At 49.5% G+C, this 17,955-nt stretch overlaps 1 pseudogene; it reads left to right on the top strand.

Moving 5' to 3' along the window:
• Nucleotides 1-344: 344 nt before the first annotated feature.
• On the top strand, nt 345-4,620 carry LOC137152034 (dehydrogenase/reductase SDR family member 1 pseudogene; annotated as a pseudogene).
• Nucleotides 4,621-17,955: the final 13,335 nt, after the last annotated feature.

Raw genomic sequence — 17,955 nt, 5'->3', positions numbered from 1 at the left:
GGCGGTTAAGAGGCTGTGCAGTGCTTGTGCCAAGAGCTCTGGGTGGCTGAACTTTGACTGGGAGCCATGTTGTCCCATCCCAACCCCCGCAGAGGGGAGGGGGAGAGTAGTAAGCAGCTACCCTTGCTGGCCGAGAGGTGATTCTTGCCTCACAACCTGCCTGTCCCGGCATGACCCAGCCGCGCCCCTGGCCGCCCTGGGGGAACGGGTTTGGCCTGAGCCAAGCAGTGTCTCCCACGCAAGGGCCACTCCCCTGGTGTAAGTGGGGCAGGGCGGTGTCTTTCTAAGGGAGGTGGGGGAGGCTCGGTCCGGGCACGGCCACTATTTAACCGTGCTGCAGCCGGCGCGGCTCTAGTCATCCCTGTCCCCGGCTTCTGGTGCTGCTGCCGCTGCCTGTTCCCCCGGCCGGCCGGCTCTGCGCAGCCCTCCCACGGCAGGCAGCATGTCCGGCGGCGGGCGGCTGTCGGGCCGCGTGTGCCTGGTGACCGGCGCCTCGCGGGGCCTGGGGAAAGGGGTCGCGCTGCAGCTGGCGGAGGCGGGCGCCACCGTGTACATCACGGGCCGGCAGCGGGAGACGCTGGCGCAGGCGGCGGCGGAGGTGTCGGCCCGGGGCGGGCGCTGCGTGCCCATGGTGTGCGACTCATCGGAGGAGGAGCAGGTGGCAGCGCTGTTCGAGCGGCTGCAGCAGGCGGAGGGCGGGCGGCTGGATGTGCTGGTGAACAACGCCTTCTCCGGGGTGGATGCCATCATCGCCCAGCAGGGGCTGCCCTTTTGGGAGAGCCCGACGGCCCTCTGGGACCAGGTCAACAACAGGGGCCTGCGGGGCCACTATCTGTGCACCCACTATGCCGCCCGCCTCATGGTTCCCGCCGGGCGCGGCCTCATTGTCATCATCTCCTCGCCCGGCGGCCTGCGCTACTTGTTCAATGTGCCCTATGGCGTGGGCAAGGCCGCCTGCGACCGCCTGGCCGCCGACTGCGCCGTCGAGCTGCGCCCCCATGGCGTGGCCTGCGTGTCTCTGTGGCCCGGCATTGTCCGCACGGAGGCGGTGCTGAAGGAGGTCGAGGGCTCAGCGCCGTGGACCGTGCTGATGCGAAAGATGATTGTTAATTCAGAGAGCCCCGAAGTCAGTGGTAAGTGTGTGGTGGGCCTGGCCTCGGATCCTGCCATCATGCGCCACAGCGGCAAGGTCCTGCTCAGCCCAGACCTCGCCCACCGCTACCACTTCCGCGATGTGGATGGGAGACATGTCTACAACTATACATCGGTGCGCAATGTGCTCATGACGCTGATGCCAGGCCTGACCTGTCTCTTCCGCCTCATCCCAGAGTGCATCAGCATACCCAAATGGGCTCTCACACTTTACACCAGCAAATTCTGTGTCTACCAAACCCTGCTAGTGGTGTTCTGTTGTTTTCTTTGTTTGGTCTGTCCTGTAGTAGGTGACTTCTGGGAATCCGTCTGGCTATGTCAATTTGTTTCTTCACCTTCCCAGGTGGGTATTGTAGTTTTAAGAATGTTTTATGGAGATCCTGTAGGTGTTTGTCTCTGTCTGAGGGATCGAAGTAAATATGGTTGTATTTTAGGGCTTGGCTATAGACAATGCATCATGTAATGTATCTATGCTGGAAGCTGGAGGCATGAAGGTATGTATTGCGGACAGTCGGTTTTCAGTATAGGGTGGTATTAATGTGACCATCCTTATTTGTATTGTAGTGTCCAGGAAGTGGATTTCTTGTGTGGACTGGTCCAGGCTGAGGTTGATGGTGGGGTGAATATTATTAAAATCTTGGTGGAATTCTTCGAGGGACTCTTTCCCATAGGTCCAGATGATGAAAATGTCATCCATGTAGTGTAGGTAAAAAAGAAGTGCTTGGGGACGAGTTTCGAAGAAGCGATGTTCTAGGTCAGCCAAAAATGTTTGGCATACTGCGGGCCATGCGGGTGCCCGTAGCTGTGCCACTGACTTGAAGGTGTAAATTGTCTCCAAATCTGAAGTAGTTGTGGGTCAGGACAACGTCACAAAGTTCAGCTACCAGATGTGCCATATCATCATCAGGGAAAATGTTCCTGATGGCTTGTAGTCCATCTTTTTGTGAAATGTTGGTGTAGAGAGCTTCTACATCCATAGTGGCTAGGATGGTGTTTTCTGGGAGGTCACCGATGGATTGTAGTTTTCCCAGGAAGTCAGTGGTATCGTGAAGATAGCTAGGCGTGCTGGTGGCATAGGGCCTGAGGAGAGAGTCCACATAGGCTGATAATCCTGTTGTGAGAGTATCAGTGACTGAGATGATGGGGCGTCCAGGATTCCTGGGTTTGTGGATCTTGGGTAGCAGGTAGAATAACTCTGGTCAGGGCTCAGTGGGTGTGTCTGTGAAGATTTGTTCCTATGTTTCTTTAAGGAGTTTCTTAAGTAGATGTTGTAGTTTCTTTTGGTATTCCTCAGTGGTTTGTAGAATGTGGTGTTGGAGAATTGTCTGGTAGCCTCCTGTTCGTAATCCGACCTATTCATGATGACTATGGCACCTCCTTTGTCAGCCTCTTTGATTATAATGTCAGAGTTGTTGTCGAGGCAGTGGATGGCGTTGCGTTCTGCACAGCTGAGGTTATGGGACAAGCAATGTTGCTTGTCTACAATCTCAGCTTCTGCATGTTAGCGGAAACACTCTATGTGAAAGTGTAGTCTGTTGTTTCGACCGTCAGGAGGAGTCCATTCAGAATTCTTTTTCTTGTAGTGTTGGTAGGAAGGTATCTGTGGATTAGTGTGTTGTTCAGTGGCGTGGTGGAAATATTCTTGAGTCAGAGATGGGGCGAGGCTGTTCTCGGTGGTGGCAGATGACAGAACAAGGAGCAACGGTCTCAAGTTGCAGGGCGGGAGGTCTAGGTTGGACATTAGGAAAATGTTTTTCACTAGGAGGGTGGTGAAGCACTGGAATGGGTTACCTAGAGAGGTGGTGGAATCTCCATCTTTAGAGGTTTATAAGCTGAGGCTTGACAAAGCCCTGGCTGGGATGATATAGCTGAAGTTAGTCCTGCTTTGAGCAGGGGGTTGGACTAGATGACCTCCTGAGATCCCTTCCAACTCTAATATTCTATGATTCTATGGTGAAAGTAGGATTTCAGGTCACCGCAGAACTGTATCATGTGTGTGGAGGTGGTGGGCAGAAAGAGAATACTGATTTAAAGACTCCAAGTGATGGAGAAGCCACCACCTCCCTAGAGGAACTGTTCCTGTGATTAATTACCTTACCATTAAACATACGCATATTATTTGCTAGTCTGCATTTGTTTAACTTTGGCTTTCAACCAGTAGATCTCATTTGTAGCATAAACATTCTATGACTTTCTTTTCCTGAGAATTAACCACTATTTTTACTCTCTGCTTTTACCTTAGAGTCCCATATTCCCTCTTTCCAAATTCCATTGACTCTCCCTGTAATCTCCTTCTGGTTCATTGTTCAGGCCTGACTGTTTAATTACCAAGGATCAGATTAATAAGGACAAACACCTCTGTTGATTTATTTCTTCCACCCCTCTCTTTGGATATGTTGAGATAATTGGGCCTACAAATTTACCCTAATTATGAGCACAACTGTAAACAGTGAGTGAAAGTTTATCAAATGTCACAATAATCTATAACAACAAAGGTTGATGGGAAAAGGTGCAAGAGGGAGACCAAGTGAATTAGTCCAAACCAAAAGGCCTACTGATATAACTCATGGACTGGATTAAGATCATGCCTAATAAAGAAGAGCGTGGGACCGGAAATCAGTGGACCAAAGTTACTGTTTTGGAAATTAGGCCTAACTGGTGAACAAAGTAATGAGGATGGACCCACCTGCCAATAATGGTTTTAGCTCTTTAAACCTCAAAATATACAAACAGAGGCTTTGACTTTATAAACGCTTGCACATGCTAAGCATCCAACAGCTATGGTGTTTTGTACAGCTGGGTGGCAGATAGGGACAAAAAGTGGAAGAAAAAAATTGAGTGTATGTTCGCATAAAGATCAACAAGTATATCAAGTTCCTTGAAAATCAGACGCTCCAAATAATTTCTAATTCTTTGTTTACTAAAATAAAATTTTCATTTATTCTTTGTTTTTCCTTTCACCACCAAAAAAGTAAGCTAGGCAAGAAGTTCTTACATTTGGCCTGTGTTTCACCAAAAATATGGCAACAACATTCCATGAAAATCAGACTTCATTTAATGTATGTTTGCTTCTGCAAGAACACAAATAGAACAAGTATTGTCTTACATCTGGTCTATACTTCCTGCCATAAATGTCAATTTTTTTTTAAATGTGAGATTAGATTGGAAGTTGCCAACCTCTACAAAAGCATAGGCAGAAGGCTAAACAAAATGTCAATGCTCTTTACCATCAAGAAAACCCCCATAATTCCATTCAAGTACATGCCATGATTTGGCAAATAACTTAAGCATATACTTTGATGAACTCGAGTCGTAGCCCAGAACAGACAGTTAACACTTTATTTAACTCAAGTGTAGGTCCCCTACTATCCAATGTTTGCTTATAAGAATGCCAGGAATCAACTAACAACAGAAGAAGATCCCACTGAAGGTCGCCAGGAGACTGAAGATGAGGACAGTGATAGTTAACGAATCACAGCCAGATGATCCCACTGCATCACAAGGAGAGAACCAAATAGTGGCGAGAGAGCTTCAAGTAAGTATTTTTAGAATATTGTACAAAAGTGTGTGGGAAAGGTGTTTTAAGCAACTTAGTTCCATGTACCATAAGGGTACTGCCATCTCTGGTGTACAGTCACTCTGCCTTCTGGGCTTTTGCAAGGATTTAACCCATTACAGACATAGGAAACAGCCAAAAACACTTGTGTATGACTCACTATTTCATTAATTTCTTCTGCTTTGAGGCAACGTGAGTTGCTCTGAGGAAAATTGCCCAAATTCCCCAACTCACACTTGTTGGTGCTCCACCAAATCTCTTCCACTCAGTTCCCTAAGAACTCAGTTCAACTCCAGTCTCATGACTCAGGTTCCTGTATTTGGCATACAACAAAGCTATGCTATGTGGATTTGACTCAAGCATAGGGGGTGGGAATAGAACATACCACATATCCAAAGTTATACAGCAAAACTTTTCCTTATACACATTTTTAACAACACTAATAACACGTGCATTCTGAATTACATGTTGCGTTACGTGCTTCCGGATTAGCTTGGTTACTCTGCAGGAACCAGTCCCTATACAGCTTGCTTTGTCCACACACTGTCCGTGCACAGCCTTCTCCTTACCTCGTCTTACATTCCAGACTCATTTTGTTCATTGTTATTTTGTCCATTGTAAATGGGTGGTCCCCTTTATCTTAGCTATTACACACATTCTGCTTCCAGCCTGCTGATCCTTTTACCTTCCTATTCCTGTTGTCCAAGAAATAGGGCCTCAGCCATGTCCAATTACTTATGGCAAGCCTGGCCTACAGTGCTACACAGATATTATAAGAAAGGAAGACTACTTAAAACACTGTAAGCACTTAATCCCCCATCTGATGCGACTGCAGTATTTGATTTATCTTGCAGTGAACCTTCTGCTGATCCCAGTGTTACAAAATAGAATTGAAGCCAAAGGTAATTTAGTTTAGCCCTGAGATTATTTGGCAATGCTACTCCGTCGTCATGTCCAAGGTCGTTTGCAGTTTTCTTCCGCTGCCCAATCAGCTCGGGGGTTGCCATCCTTTCAAATTGTAGCACAGCATTTTCCCTTGGCCTTTTGGAAAAGTACGTGTGTCTTTTGTGCACGTACATGACTCTAATGTTGTCCAAAGTAAACACAGACTGCCTAAGCAAGCAGTCAGTTATTAGTCTGCCTCTGCTCCTCACTCTGCTTTACTGTGCACCCCCTTCAACCTGCAAGCTGCAGAAATGAAGTCAATAATAGGCTGATTCTGCTGCATCTGCCTCCTTGTACACTCCTTTAGTCCACCAGCAGCCTGCTGGTGCTGCACCTTTTGATTTCTCTCTCATGTCCACTATGTGGCAAGACCAGCTCCCTGCTAGCATCCACACACCACAGGCCCACGTTCCTTCACAATGTAGGAATAATCTGAAAACATCTCACCACAGCAAACTCAACCCAAAGAGACTGTGGGAATGGAATTGCAACACTGAGGAAAACAGGTTAGCTCTGTTGACATGGATACTTCAATTAGAACAATAACTGCTTATCCTTTTCATCACCCACACTGTGAAAATCAGGCCTCTAGTGACTTCTGAAAATTATGCTTTCTTGACAATTAAGCAATTAATTAATGAAATAAAAATGATGATTCTGTGTGAAAGAAGTTAAGGGAATTAACTGAGGTGTATCCAAACTCAGGAAGAGTAAAGAGAGAACCACTCAGACCTCCCTTTATGCCCTGTCCCATAACACAAAAAGCAAGATGTCACGTGATAAAATTGATAACCAATAAATTTAGAAAAAATAAAAGGAAATCATGGAATGCACAGATCAGGTTGCATGAAATATTCCATTCTATTTTTTACCCCTTTCACAGCAGTTGCAAAATTCCTTTTGGCTTAAAATTTCTCACGCTATCTTCTATCAAAGCGAAAAGAGTGAGAAAGTGAAATCTTTAAGAAATGTGCATCTCATATGAAGCACTGTACTGTTGATTTTGATGCCCTAGATGTAGTAATCACTGACGCTGTACTTTAAATTTTTTAAATGAAAAAAAGGTCTGCAACATCCAATAGCTCCCAGATGTATCCATAATAGTCATAGGCAGCAAAGGAGCACGTTGTTTAGCCTCTGTTATTTGGATTTTGAATGTCTCATATTAATTCTTCTAAAATCCCACAATAGGTGCTATGTAAGCTATTTTAGTACACATGCTGAATAAGGATGTTACCAATTTGTTCACAATGTTTCAATTCAGAAACCTGCCTTACTGCTTTGACCATCTCTGCACTTGAACCATTCAACTTTCCATTTGAACTGGAGTTTGCAAGGATGCATTTATTACTGTCGATGGATGACTGTAAGTAACATGAGAAGGACTGACTGCTCCAAGAGATGCTGACCTAGGTAAAGGAGAAACAGGAATTTGTGTCTGGGGTGGCTAATGGCAGCTCTTGTCATGATTCCATTAGTTCTCTCTTGGAGTGATTGCTCATATCAATTCCAATATAGGTGTGTGTGCGCCCCGTGCACAGATTCCCGGAACTTTTTTCCCTCAGCAAGCCCTGTAGGGTCGGCTCAGGCGCTCCCTGGAGTGCCACGCTCATGCCGCGGTACATAGGGCGCTGCCGACCCTGCGGGCCCTCAGTTCCTTCTTTCCGCCTGTGACGGTTGCTGGAACGTCTGCCTCTTGCATATCGCAAGTAGCCTCCCTTAGCATTCTAGTGCGTTTCTTTGTTAGTTGATTGTTGATAGTTTACAAGTCAATAGTAGATAAGTTAAAGTAGATAGTGCCCTTAGGGGCTACATTAGAGCCATGCCTGGCTCCACCGGCTTCAAAGCCTATACCGTGTGTGCAAAAGTCTTCCCTGTGAGTGATCCTCACGATCGCTGCCTCTGATGCCTCGGAGAGCAGCACAGAAGAGAAAAATGTAAAATCTGCAAGGCCTTCAAGCCATGCACCCAAAAAAAGCGGGAGGCCCGGATGAAGGCTATCCTGATGGAGTCCACGCTCCGCCCGGATTCCGAGCCATCGCGATCGCCGGTGGCACCGAGCATTTCCTTGGTGCGGAGCACTCCAACGGCACTGGCACCAAAGTCTACGGTGCTGAAGAAGAAGAAGCAGCCTGAGGCCGCGCGCATGGACTCCTCCCTGCGACTGGTACAGCAGAGAGCAACACAGGAGATGCCCCAGCTACGTGCCGTGGAGGTTACTCAGGCACCGGCATCTCCTCGCAGGGAGCCTCCCCCGACTCCTGGGGGTGGGGGGAGCGCCCCTGCAAGGGCTGTCGACGCTGGAGGCTTTCGCGGCAGCATGCGCCCTCATGGGCCTGCCCACGCCTCCGTCCCCCTCCTCGGCCGAAGGTTCTGGGACCGGCGTCTTAGGGTAAACCCGCTGGGTTGCCCCGCTGGGTGAGGAGACAGGAGTCGAGGTCTCCCCCCAGATGGTCGAGGAGGAGGGTCGAGAGTGCAGGCTCCCCTCCTCGCTCTGACTCTGAGTCATCGAGCTCCTCGACACCGCGGGTGGTCAAGAGGCAAACGCGTGAGGCGACGCTGTTCCAGTTCCGCCTCGCGCAGGGGTCGTAGTTCCGGTACCTCAGTAAGGAGCCTCCCTCAGCACCGATCCCTAATCCTGGTGCACAGCCCGGAGCGGTCCACACCTCCGACGTGGGTGACGGTGCCCACCACTGCATGAAGTGCTCCGGCACCGCCTGCTTCGGCACCGATCGCCTCAGCACCGGTCGTCTCAGCACCGTGGAGTCAATCGCACTCTTGCTCGGCTTCACGAAGACATAGGCGTCATCGCTCCCAATCCCGAGGTGGGAAGCGTCGCCGCGAGAGGTCGAGGTGCAGGAGGAGATCCACATTCAGCTCCTCCAGCAGCTTGTCCCCCCCGACGGCACCGGAGATGTCGGCACCGGTGCTCCTTGTCATCGTCATCTCGGGGCCGCTCACCACTCCGGGGCCGCAAACGTCGGTCTAGCGGCTCTGGATCCCAGGCACGCCAGCCAGACATGCTGCAGGCACCGATGCAGGCAGCGGCATGGCCTCAAGGCCCCTGGCAGTGGCCGTATTGGGGGCCGTGGGGTACCCAGATGGGCCAGGGCATCACGTCCATCCACTCTTCAGTGGCCCAGCCAGCACCCCTGACTCCGGGTCAACTGGACCAGGGTCACCCCCTGATGAGGCGGCGGCCAGGGACCGTAAGGCCCCCCTCTTTGACTTCCGGGCCCACCAAGACCTGCTAAAGCAGGTGGCGGGCAATCTGAACATGGACCTCAAAGAAATGTCAGAGGAGGAGGACCCCCTCTTTGGGTCATCTGGGTTGGCAGGGCCATCACGCGTCGCCCTGCCGATGCACGAGAGGATCATGAAGCTTGCAAAGGCCCTCTGGCAGACCCCCTCTTCTGTGGCCCCCACCTCCAAGGCCACAGAAAGGAAGTACTATGTCCCTAAGGAAAGATTTGACTTCCTATACACTCACCCTGCCCCAGGGACACTGGCTGTGGATGCTGTCAACCAGCGTGACCGGCAGGGCGGCCAAGGCAACACCCCTAAAGATAAAGACAGCAAAAAGCTGGACCTCTTTGGCCGTAAGGTGTACTCCACCGCGGCACTGCAGCTATGCGTCGCTAACCACCAGGCACTCCTGGGGATGTATAACCTCAACCTGTGGTCCTCGCTGCAGAGGTTCCAATCGGTGTTGCCACCAGACCAGGCCGGGGACTTTGCCACTGTGACCCAGGAAGGAGTGGCAGTGGCAAACGCAGCATTAGTCAGCCAGTGATGCGGCAGATGCTGCCAGCAGGGTGATGGCTTCGGCCATCGTCATGCGCCGCTGCTTCTGGCTGCAGTCCTCAGGCTTATCCCAGGAGGTCCAGCAACCCATACAGGACCTCCCGTTCGATGGGGCTGGGCTCTTCTCAGATAAAACAGATGAGAAGCTCCATGCCCTGAAAGACTCGCGAGCCACCCTAAGGTCCGTAGGGCTCTACACACCGCAGGCCGCGAGATGCCAATCTCGGCCTCCGGCCCAGAGGCAGCCACTGCCTCCACCCAGGCCAGCCCCCAGACTCGCTCAACCCAGGAGGGGTCGGGATCGCTACTGGGCACCCAATCGCCATGACCGCCCGGGGTCCTCGGCGGGGCCCCAACAAGGCCCAAGCAAGGGCAACAATGGAAATAAAAGGTTTTGATGGTGCACACGAGGGTGGGACTCCTTCCTTGCCCCTGGATCTCTCCCGGCCCTTTGCCCACAGGCTCTGGCCGTACTATGCCGAGTGGGAAACCATCACCAAGGACCGCTAGGTCCTCGGCGTAGTCCTTAGGGGCTATGCCCTCCAGCTCACGGCCTTCCCCCCGGATTCCTCCCTACCCCGTCCCTCTTCAGGGACCCCTCTCACGAGCAACTCCTCATACAGGAGGTCAACTCCCTCCTCCTGCTCGGAGCTGTGGAAGAAGGTCCTCCACAGGAAAGGGGAAGGGGATTTTACTCACGATACTTCCTCATCCCCAAGGCCAAGGGGGGCCTGAGGCCCATATTAGACCTCCGCTGTCTGAACAGGGTTCATCAGATGCATCAGATTTCACATGGTTTCCCTAGCCTCCATCATTCCCACTCTAGATCCATGGGACTGGTATGCTGCCCTCGACCGCAAAGATGCGTGTTTCCATGTTACTATCTTTCCCGGTCACAGAAGGTTCCTCAGGTTCATGGTAGCTGGCTGCCACTAGCAGTTCTCGGCCCCGCCCTTTGGCCTCTTGTCAGCCCCTAGGGTCTTTACAAAGTGTATGGCGGTGGTGGCAGTCCATCTCCGCCGCAAGGGGGTCCAGATCTTCCCATACCTGGACGACTGGCTGATCCGGGGCAGGTCCAGGGCCCACGTGAGGAACAGCCTAGCACTCACCTGCACTACATGCACCAGACTGGGGCTGCTCATCAACGAGCAGAAGTCCACACTCACCCCGGTGCAGCGCATAGAGTTCATAGGGGCCACCCTGAATGCCACCTAGGCCAGAGCCTTCCTCCCACGGCCTCGATTCAAGACCATGGCTGACATAATCGCAGGTCCCCCATGACGACAGCCAGGCACTGCCTTCAGCTGTTGGGACATATGGCGGCATGCACATATGTGGTGAGGCTGCTCGCCTCAAGCTCAGGCCTCTCCAAGGGTGGTTGGCCTAGGTGTATGTACCAGCCAGACATTCACTAGGCAGGGTGGTCACGGTTCCCACCCAGGTACTGTCCTCCCTGGACTGGTGGAGGAACCCGGGGGAAGGTTCTGAGGGGTGTCCCCTTCAGAGACTTGGCTCCTTCAGTGACTCTCAAAACGGACGCCTCAGACGTGGGATGGGGGGCCCACATCAGCAAAGACTTGAGCACCCAGGGGCTCTAGTCACTGGACGAAAGAGCTCTCCATATCAATGTCAGGGAGCTTGGCCTGCAAGATCTTCCTCAGTTCCTGAAGGGCAGGATGGTTCACGTCCTCACGGACAATATGGCGGCCATGTTCTATATGAACAGGTGGGGGGAGCACGCTCCTCGGCTCTGTGCCAGGAGATTACTCGACTTTGGGACTTTGCTGTGAGGCACGACTTCCACATCTCTGCCTCTCACCTCCCCGGGGTCAGGAACGATGAGGTGGACCGCCTCGGCAGGTCGTTCTTACCCCGCCACGACTGGTCACTTCACCCAGAGGTGGTGACTTCAATTTTCCGGAAGTGGGGGGTTCCCCAACTGGACCTGTTCGTGTCGTCCTGGAACAGGAAGTGCTCGAGGTTCTGCTTGCTCCAAGGTTGCGAGCCGGGCTCCCTCTCTGATGCGTTCCTTCTAGACTGGACGGGGACCCTCACATATGCGTTTCCACACATCCCGCTCCTACCCAAGGTCCTCTTGAAAATCAAGAGGGACAGATCGGACATAATACTGATTGCGACAGTCTGGCCGAGGCAGCACTGGTACAGCATGCAGCTTGACTTGTCCATCGACACGCCGATCCCACTCCTGAGGTGCTACGACCTGCTCTCCCAGGACGAGGGTTGCCTGCTGCACCCGGACCTGGACTCCCTCCACTTGACGGCATGGAGACTCTGTGGCTGACGGAGGGAGAAAGAGCCTGCTCCATACAGGTCCAGCAGGTTCTGCTGGGCAGCAGAAAACCTTCCACTCAGGTGGTGTACCGGGCCAAGTGGAAGCATTTTACCTGTTGGGCGGAGTCCTGGGGTATCCCACCGAGCTGTTCGCCCATACAGGCGATTTTGGAGTACGTGCTCCATCTGAAGCTCCAGGGTCTAGCACTGGCCTCCCTGAAGGTGCACCTGGCGGCTATCTCGGCCTTCCACTGGCCAATGGAAGGGCGTTCCCTGTTCTCCCACCCCATGTCAGTCAGGTTCCTCAAGGGGGTGGAGAGGCTATACCCTCAGATCTGTGACCCGGTGCCTCCCTGTGATTTGAACCTGGTCCTCACCATGTTGACAGGACCCCCCTTGAAGCCCGTGGCTACATGCCCACTGCTCGTCCTCTCTTGGAAGGTAGCCTTCCTGGTGGCTAGAAGGGTCTCTGAGATAAGAGCATTGACCTCGGGGGGGCCTCCCTACACGGTCTTCTATAAAGATAAGGTCCGACTGAGGCCCCACCCAGCGTTCCTGCCTAAGGTGGTGTCTCAGTTGCACTATAACAAGGATATCTTCCTCCCCGTGTTCTTTCCTAAACCACTTGGTTCGGAGGAGGAGCGGAGATGGCATTCGCTGGACGTCAAACGAGCCTTGGCCTTCTACATCGAGCGGACCAGGCTGTTCCGGAAGTCAACGCAGCTGTTCATGGCAGTGGCAGACCGGATGAAAGGCTCACCTGTCTCCACTCAGCGCACCTCCACCTGGATCACCGCCTGTATTAAAACATGCTACGAGCGGGCGAAGGTGCCGCTTCCAGGACCTGTGACAGTGCACTCAACCAGAGCTCAGACCTCATCCCCGGCCTTCCTGGAACGAGTGGCTCTGCAGGACATCTGCAGAGCAGCAACCTGGTCGTCGGTCCACACCTTCACGTCCCACTACGCCATCGTGCAGCAGGCGAGAGAGAACGCGGGCTTCGGCAGGGCCATGCTGATGAGAGCAACTCACCGTTGACTCCTACCCACCTCCAAGATATGGCTATTTAATCACCTATATTGGAATGGATATGAGCAATCACTCAAAGAGAGAAAACAAGGTTACTTACCAGTAACGGTTGTTCTTCGAGATGTGTTGCTCAGATCCATTCCAAACCCACCCTCCGTCCCCACTGTCAGAGTTGGCAGAAAGAAGGGACTGAGGACCCGCAGGGTCGGCAGCGCCCTACGTACCGCGGCATGAGCGTGGCACTCCAGGGAGCGCCAGAGCCGATCCTACACGTGATCCAATGGGGTTTCCCCTACATTTTCATGTCTCTTTTTGAAGACCAGTCACTTGCTATTGTTAGACGTGAAGCAGTTTTCAGCCCAACTGAAACCCACAATAATTAACAGGCATGCATAACAAAACCCCAAGGACAATAGCTAGTGTAAATGCCTGATAACTCAAAGACCAGATGCCCACTTAGTGATTCTGCATTTCCATAAGAACAGCACATTCCTTACACCTCCACTCCCACCGCCTTTGTGGTGTACCCTCTTATTTGTAAAGATTCCACCCATTCCCTCACCAAAGGATAGTCAGAAATTCTTTGAGTAGAGTGTCTCTGCATGTATGTTCTGTATCTGTCTTTATCACCCCTGTTCTTTCTGAGAGGAACAAGGTCTGTATTTGTAAGTAAATAGATAAAAGAAATGTAAATGAATTGTGTAAGTGATAAAAAACCGTATATAAGTGATCTTTGTAACAGTATGAAGCTGAAGCTGATTGATCAGATTTCCCGGTATCGTAAACAAACCTCTCCAGTATTGTCTGTGCTGTCTGATTCTTGGAGAAAAAATCCTTCATGCTTAACAATTTGGCGCAGTGAGCAGGGTGCAACTGGGATCCTCTGAGTGCTTTCCACGACCAAGGACAGAGGTGAGTACATTTTATACTTACCACCTCTGGCACGCACCTTGGTCTGGGACTCCCTGAGATACCCCTTTGCAACCTTTTTTTTATAAAACGAACCATGCATAAGGCACACAGACAAGAGGACTGAACAGGGATTGTGTTTTCGGGTTGTAGTTTTGTCCACGTTTTTGGGGTGCAGGGATCACTTCGGTGAAGGCTGCACTGCCAGGATTTTTGGGGTGCAGGGATCACTTCGGTGAAGGCTGCACTGCCAGGGTTTTCGGGGTGCAGGGATCACTTTGGTGAAGGCTACACTGCCAAGTACCGAGCACCAGAGTGTGCTTTAGTAGTGCTGAGTACAAGGGTGTGCTTGGCTGATTCCCCTTGAAGCACCATTTAAGTGGGTTTTAGGAAGCTGGGTGACAATGTCATACGAATTGCCCCAGGGTGCTTCAATGATGCCCTCAACGGGAGGAAAAATCATTGACTTTCTAAAAGAAAAACATGGAAAGGTTCAGAAATCTATGGTAAAAGATGGCTGGACGGTATAAGTGTGGAAGACAGTTTGTTATGGTGGTCTGGTCAGACAAAAGGAAAGCTAGAGAAAGGAGTTGTAATACTTTAATGTGAATATGCAAGAAAGGTAAAGGAGTTAGAGGAACTTCAAGAGGCTTTCACATCAATGCAGAGCCAAAAGGCAGATCTGAACCGTAAATTAAATGAACTCCAAACAGAAAACAGTACTTTAAAGGTTGAAATGAAAGAATGTAACTCCTGCACATCATATTACTGTTATCATGCAACAGGAGGATCACACCGATTTTGGTTCAGACAATGATAATGAAAATAACCAAAAAGAAATTAATTGGAACAGTTCACAAAACAAATACAAAAATGGAAGCTGGCACACAGGGAGGGAACTCAGGATAATTGGCCTCTTCCTCCTCCTCCATTTAACCCAGGACCTGATGCCAGCGCTCCTCTGACTCCATTCCAAGTAACCACACGATGGACAGGACAGGGAGATAACAGAACAGCTCAGCATATTTATAAGTATACTCCTCTCAGTACTGGGGAAATGAGGGGCTTATTAAATGATCTCCCGGATCTAAAGCCCAAAACCCTAGTCAGGGATGGGACTGTGGCCAATTGAACCCCCGCAGTACTCTGCCTTTTCAGTCCGGTCCTGGCCCCGCTCCTACCAACTCCTTCCCCCCCACACCCTCGCTTTGCCATGTTTTATCTGTGGGGGGACTGGACATTGGGCAGCTGGATGCCCAATCCGGATGGCCCCAGGTAACCAACCCCAGCCGGCAGCTCAGCCCACTGCCAACCCCTGTGCACACCTGAGCAGGGGAGAAATGACTAGACTTTTGAACTCCATGACCCGCTAGGATTCAGCGGCCCCCTTATCTGTCAGTGCTATGGAGGCGCCTCTCGAGACCACATTTGCAAGCATGGATAAGGGGCCGGCCATGCACAATTTTTGTGGACACGGGAGCATCCGTTTCCCTTACTGACCTCCCCCTCCCCATTACTAAACAATACATTACTATTTCAGGGGTAGGAGGCACACGTATCACTGCCCACAGGAACCACCCCAGAGCAACAAGGAAAGATTAAGAAAGCATGTTGTGAGCCCAGAGGGGCATTATGGCAGGAGCAAGGAGAGGAGTAAGTGCAGGCACTGCGGATTCAGATCCCTGGGACAGTACTTGGAATAGTGACATCTGGGCTGATGGAGGTGTTGTTTTGGAAGATGAGGAAGTGATTAAAGGAAAGAGAGTGAGAAATTAACACTACAGAAGCTGGAGGGAATTGAGCAGTTGAAAGTTGTAGAAAATGTTATAAAAATAATTCTTGGTTTCTTTGCAGCCATTCTGAAGGAAAAATGGGTCCTTTTCCCAAAGGAATGGTCTGTAAATAATCCTGACTAAAATAATTTGAATATGGATGATTTAGTTCAAATCACTAACTGGAAAAAGGAGGTTTCCATGGGAACTTAACTGCCTCCAAATGCATAAAAGGGAATGTAATTTGTGTACAGCTGAGTGAAAAGAATTTGTGTGTGCAAATATATTGTGTAAATCTGTATGGGTTTAAAGATCTAAACCAACACCCTTGGTTTGTAAAAACCCTGTTTTGTAGGTTTCAGATGAATTGGTTTGGTTAGCATTTAACTCTTTGGGTACGTCCATGTTTTATAAAGTTCAGCATCTTCTAAAGACCAAAATTGTGGCTGTGGGAGAGACAGCCAGAACCAGAAGAATGGGGAGAGATTCTGGATCCTTTCTTTTGGTGATAAAGTAGCACAAAGGAACTGCAAATAATGGACATATCTGGGCAGTAAACAAACTACTTGTAACCAAAAAGCTCAAAATTCAACCCTCCAAGAAAGAAAAAGTATTTTAGCAATAATCTGCCACCCCCAAAAGGGGGTAGAAAATGTTCTTTTTGTCTTTCAAGAAAAGCGGGTGCCAGCAAAACAGCTGAAGAACAACACCATGAATTTATAACTGCAGCAAAGATTGTTTTGTGTTTTGTGCTGTTTGTCTTGTTACTAACATTGTGTGGTATACTATATTAAGCAGAAGAGAATCAATGAGCAATGTAAACAAATATATATATATATATATATATATATCAATGTGGACTTAGTCCAAATAGGGTTGGGAAACCTTAAAGTTATATAAAATATGTGGCAATAGTTAAACACTATCACATGACTATTACACAAGCAGCAAATGAAAAAGGAAAATAGAACTGCTCTGGTTATTGGATGTACTGAAATGCAAATTCTCAGTTTGGCTACACTAAAACATGAAATTTGTTGGGTTATATCTGGGAATATTAAGGTACTAGCCCACTTGTTAAGGCAAAAGAAAAGATCCTTGTCTGATACATATAAACCATTCCCCTTCGCAGCAACAAGTCACTTTCTTCTATTGCAACTGCTAAATTTGTGACTCTCACCTGGAATATCTCTAACTCTTTTCAAGAATTATGTTCCAGGTTTCCTTCCGTCTGAGGACAAGTTATCTTGCGGCTTGGTGCCTGCTCCTCTCTGCCCACCCATTCAGGTTACCGGTCTGGGAAACTATACCTGTATTTGTAGATACAGGCATGAAAGTGGTACATCACTTGTTTTTGGGAAAATAATAAGTCTAGGAGCAGGATGGACAGAACTTTCACCTTTGCTATGGGAAACTGGAATGGAGGGACGGTATTGCCAAGAACATTGTTCAAACCCAGTCAGATGCCTGGGATGTTCGGATGTAAGATGCTATATCTTGACTACCTGTGGTTATATCCCCTGTCCACCTGCCCTGTGCTCTACTCCCTCCTGATGGTATTATCCATTTGGGATCTAAGAAGACACTTCTGCATGATGTAATTATGGTTTCTGTTAAGGTTAAATATAATTTGTCTAAGTTTGCTGTACCATTACAAAATGTATGTTTCAACCACCCTAATTCTTTACAATGGCTACAAGAACTGTTAAGTTACTAGAGCACCAATATACTGTCTGCACCCACGCAGTAAAAAGACAAAAGCGAGGTATCCTAGGTGACATTGGGGGAATTTCTGGAAGCTCAAATTCCATGATAAACTCTCTTAATGCCAATGCGGATAGATCTTACAATGCCTGGGTTAAAAGTCAGACTACCTAGGCCCTAAAATACACCAGTGCTGGCTTATTATACTCTTTCACTGCTATTGATGCAGCCATGGATGGATTCTATATAGCAATTAAAAAATCCTCCATATCATAATCAATATGATTATATCCCAATCTGAGGGACGTGCTTGTGATATGTTAGCTTGTGATTTGTTCAATATGTTAAAAGAAGATATGTTAGATATATGCCTTGGTTTCCCTCCCTACCACACCCTCTTTTCCTCTGCCTTTGCAAACTTGGCAAATATATCTGCTCAGTTAATTGTTGCCCCCCCCCCCCCCCCGGAACTTCTTCCACCCTCTCTTTTGATTTTTTTTTCTTACATACCCTTTTGTTATCCCCACCCATGTTTTTCCTTCCTCTTTTCATTTTAAATCTATCATGTGTGGTCTAACAACACTACCTATCAGATAGGACTTTCTGGCTTTATGTTTCCCTCCCCCAGTGGCAGCATGCTCATAACAACTTTGGACTGTTGTACAGAAACTGCTGATTATATTATTTGCTCTTGTTCTACCCTCCGCCCTTTGAATACTTCTTCTTCTGTGGTTGTTACTATTCTTCCTTGCCTGGATGCTGAGACTGCTGTTCAAGTGTCTGCCACCCAGT

Source organism: Emydura macquarii, unplaced genomic scaffold, assembly GCF_026122565.2.
Source record: "Emydura macquarii macquarii isolate MOO-44397 ecotype Brisbane River unplaced genomic scaffold, CSIRO-AGI_Emac_v2 contig_1146, whole genome shotgun sequence".
In the NCBI taxonomy this organism is placed as follows: Eukaryota; Metazoa; Chordata; order Testudines; family Chelidae; genus Emydura; species Emydura macquarii.
This window is presented reverse-complemented; position numbering and strand designations above follow the sequence as displayed.